Below are 4,966 nucleotides of genomic sequence, written 5' to 3' on the forward strand. Positions count from 1 at the left end.
TAGTAAGTAATAAAACAAGGTTTGAGAGAGCTGCACATTCACCCATGCTGGCTTCAGAGGTGGGTGTGTAAAGCAGGACTTGGTTGCTTTATAACCTCAGTTTCCAGTGCACTGGTGAGACAATAGATGGGAAAGAGCTGTAAGAAGTTGAAAGACCAGTGTTCTGTAGGAGACATCCATAGTTACATTGGAAAACCACAAGACATCATGAATCATACCTTCCCAAGACATTTGGGATGTTTAGTTTACTTTTCCACTGATAAAGCAGCCAAGTTTTTTTTTATGACCCCTACTAATCCTTGAAGGTTTGATGGGTTTGGTAATGGAAGCTTGTGTGTGTTATTGGAGAAACATTTGTTCTCTATTTATTCAACATTCTGACTGTAGGGTTCCGTACTTCAGCAAAGCTGGGTGGTACTCCTTTGACAATGCCTAGAGTACTGAAGCTGCTAACTGAGCAGGAGTTTTACAAATTCAAAAATCACCTCCATTTTCCTCAAGAAATGTGAACTTGCAAATCAAAGTCCCTGCTGCCTTTTGAGCCCAGATGTATACCAGCAGCATACTTGCAGTTTGAGAGCTGTGCTTTCTGACATCTGACCACATTCAGGTTAAGCAAAAAGCTATTGAAAGATCAAGCCTCTAAATAATTTTTCAATTATGGTGCTTGATTGGTCTTTCTGTTCGGTTTGTTTTAATAGAAAATCCTGAACCATTAAATAAGTTTAAGGTAATAGATGTATCTGGGAAAAAAATCCAATAGGATGTGATTTTTGAAGTTGTTGCCTTTATGGTGGATCTGTTCAAAACCACCAGTATCTCTCTGTGGTCTTTTCTGGGCACAGGTCTGAGGGCATGATGCATAGTACATACTTACTGGATTGCAGCTTAATAAGGTTGAGAGGCTGGAGCAAGTATGACCACCCTGACAAGGACACAATAAAAATTACGGCCAACTAAGGACCTGACAAGTGCCAAGCTGGTCAAAGATGCAGACAGGGGCTTTCAGACTGAAACCTCCATGTCCCATATGTGCCCCTGTGCCTCGGGGAGCAAGGAGGCAGAGAACCCTTGTCAGACACAGAGTGCCTGAAGGTGCAGTTCTGAATGATCATGAATCCCACTCAACTAGGTATAAAACAGAGAACCACTGGACGTCTGATTTGAGCGGGCCCTTCCTCAAGACCTGTGGGCCTGCAGTGCAGTAGGGACCCTCCCCTTGGTCAAGCTAAATTCCCCTGGACTGAGATCCCTCACCTTATAGTTTAATAATTGTGTGATCATTCACAAAACTTAGAATTCTTAAGGCATTTGTGTAGTAGTATTCCCGAATAACACCCGAACTTGTGCTCTTTTTTTGTTTGTTGGAGTGCTAGATAAATCCTTATTACTTTCAGTGACTGATTGCTTTTCTGGCAAAAGCTAACTGTAGCTTTGTTAAAAAGTATCCTATTTGCCTGCTGTGGAGGCAATAGAGTAGATACTGGTTAGAAAGCCCTGGGAAGAAAGAGCAGAAAGAAGAAAATATGCTTTTTTTTTAATAGGATTTTCTGTGTTGGCATGTTTGTGCAGTTATTTATCGGCTACTTGGAAAGATTGTCCTTATGCTCAATGAAAATAACTAGTGAAAAAAACACCAACAGAACAAAACAAACAGAAAAGAACTACCCAAAACCAGGTAGAAATGGAAATACATTTCGGATGTATTTGAGAAATGTGATGAAATGCTAATTGATTATTTTCCTGTAAAGTACATGCAAGGCCATTGAGAGGAAGAACATGTTATCTGCAGTTCACAGTGTAAGGATGGTTTTTGGGAGATATGTTCAGGCAAAGGTAGCCATGTTCTGCCGCAAAGTGTAAAATTGCCAGCCCACATCTGTTGGCATGGTCTGTTGGGCAAGAATCTACAGGTGAGGTGGTGATCACCTGTATTTCCTTCTTTTTGGAATCCTCCATGTGGCCTGAAGGTTGACTGAAAATTAAATTCATTGCAAACTCATCTGGTATCAGTATAGCACTGATAAAAGGCAATGAAGAGATAAGCTGGCTTGCCTTTTGCAGCTGTTTCTTTCTGGCCTGTTAATATTAGGTCAGATCCTTGCACCTCTTCACACTGACGGAACCCACTTAACTGAGCAATTTCACTACGTTTTGGAGGGAAGGTTTGGTGAGTTAACTGCTGTTCTGTGCCAATGGGGGTAAACTGCACAGAGCTAGTGTTGCTCATTTATGGTGTTTATGGCATTTTATCTGTTCTGAATCCTAAACTAACAAAATACAGCTAACATTTTTCTCTGTTTTTAAGCCTGTTTGTGTTGTCTTAAAAGCTCTACTTGCTTCTTACTCCAAGAAGCCGTGTTTAATAGAGGAGGAGCTCATGCTTGCCTTGGGAGCTGAATGTCCTGCCTCATAGCGGATGAGACCTAACTGGATGAGAGCAGGCCATTTCTGTTGAATTTATTGTTGTGAGGATCAATGCATATAGCTGATGAGGGTGTTTGCCCTGGCATATACAGGTCCCAAGGATGAACCTGATCGACAGAAGACTTAGCAGTGGCTCTCCTGTATGAGAGGGAAGGATCGTTTGGTTGGCTGTGATATCTGTAACACTGGGTGCTTTGGTTTAGAAAGTGAAGAGAGAGAAAGGTGCAGGCTGAGGATTCTCCTGAAATATCGCTTGTGTTGTTGGTCTTCCATTAGGTTTGGAAGTTATGGCTGCATTCTGTTTTTTGACATCCCTTACTGGACCTGTCTGAAAACATCTATCCCCATCTGCTTTTCTCCTCACTTAACACTGAGCTGCTGTTTTAGCTAAAACAGAAGGAAGGTCAAGTAGATCAGATTATTTTAGTCATGTTCACATTATAACTACAGTGGATAAAATTATGTCATGGTTTAAGTGTGGGCAATGAGTGCATTTATGATGACACTCTTTATGTGTGCATGTACATACTCTTTAGTTCTCAAACACTTATATGAGAATGTGCGTGTCTGCATGTATGTCAAAGTAGGGTGCCCAAGTCTGGGTAGAAATGTGGTTTCACTGAGTCTTCTTTGAAGACACGGAAAATAGTTATGACTAAATGGATGTTTAATTTGTGATCATTAAAACTAAACGGAAGCAATGAAGTCTACAGAAGGTAAATACATTTTCATTAACTTTACCTACTTCACAATATGAAGAAATAATAAAGATTAAAATATTTATAAGTTAACCTAGAACAGTAAGATTACAGTTAGTATAGTTAAAATACTGACAGGGAAACTAGCTTTCAGTTATCATTCTTACTCTTAATGTTCTTATAATTTGTAGATTAAATATTGTCGGAGCTTGCTCCCTCACAGACTACAAGAGCTCAAGTGAAATTTTTTCTCCCACTGTGACTGTAGTGTCTAGCCATGCATACATTAGCAAATGCTCCATTTCTGTGGCTTGCAGTAGAAAAGCTGAAGTGACAGCATCACTGAGAATTTCAGAACAGGTGGAATGCTCATCTGCTCCTTAAACATTGTCCTTAACACATTAAGTGCTTCATATATCCACGGCTGTAATCACCTCGGTGATAGTTGTTATCTACCCTGCAGAACTTGGACTGTTTAAAGGAAATTCTTCCCTGTTTTCCTTGATAAATTCAATTTCATTGCATCTTTTTCTAGTACTTGTTTTGAGTGGAGTAATGGGTATTATTTTATCCCTGACACATTTCAAGTCCCAGAGAAAGGTTCTTTTTCAAATGGAATTAGCACAGAGAATATGCTTTTGTACACACAATCCAGGCCGATTTGCATCCACTGCTGTGTGATGTTACAGAATGTGACGTGGGTGACAAGTTAGGCTTAGGAGAGAAACTGCCAGTGAAACAGTTTTTGGTGGGAAATAATATCTTGTTTAGGTAAGAAGTTCCTGTGCTGCAAATAATTGTAGATTGATTCATCATCTCCCAGTGCATCATGCTGGAGCTGGAGTAGGATTAGCAGTCCTCACTGGTTCCAGAGCAAATTAGTGAAGGGTGAGTGGGCATTCACTGTCTGAGCTACTAAGCCAGCATTTCTGAATCCGATTTTATTTCTATTGGAAAGGTGGTGTGGTTCAGTAGAAAGGTACTTTCTGATCTTCCTTTGTAGGAATAGCACTTGGGAGTTCTTGCTTATAGCTGAACATGCTTGGCATGTTTTTGGTGAAGTGCTTGTTTTGACATCACAAGTTAATGGTATTCAGAAATAATATTTTTCTATTCTGTTTTTTTAATGCCCAAATTGTGCCTGTCTTCAAGCAAGCAAAAGTTAGGAGATGGTGAAAGAAATAGTTAGCATTTCTTTCTCAGGAAAAATGGTAGCAGTTGTTGGTGCTTCTTTGGGAATAAGAGTGTGCCTGCTAAGGAGAATAAGGAGGTGTTAGAGCTGTGTTATCCTCTGCTTTTTGTGATGGTGGTCCTGCCGCTAATCGGTCTTTTGACACACGTCCACACTCACCGTGCTCACACAGTTAGCTCATTGCCCAGTTTGTCTGCAGGAATTCTGTCATGTGGCATTTGTATTATTACTATTGTGTTTCAAGGGGTGGAGGAAAAGGCATCTGAAAAGAAATGAATTATGTTTTAAGGACTGGTGTTTAAGATCTAAACTTTAGTTTCTTCTCCTCTCTTAAATCCAAAATGAAATTTCCGTTGAGCCTTGATAAGTTTTCTTTGACAAAGTTCTGACAAAATCTGTAAATCTAGGTAGACTTTTGTTTTATTTGAGGCTTCTATGCAGAATGTTAAACTGACAATACAGTCCTATTTCAAGGTAATTTTCTTCAGTGTATGGTAAAATCCACATCCTATAATTTCACTGAAGAAGAGTTTTGTGAACAGATCAGTCATCGGGTTAGTACTATTTATGGGTTCAGAGAGATCATGGATACATGTAGGGCAAAACACAGGTTTTTTAGCTATAAACCACATAGAGTAGGTAATTTTTT

Source organism: Phaenicophaeus curvirostris, chromosome 4 (genome assembly GCF_032191515.1).
Source record: "Phaenicophaeus curvirostris isolate KB17595 chromosome 4, BPBGC_Pcur_1.0, whole genome shotgun sequence".
NCBI lineage: Eukaryota > Metazoa > Chordata > Aves > Cuculiformes > Cuculidae > Phaenicophaeus > Phaenicophaeus curvirostris.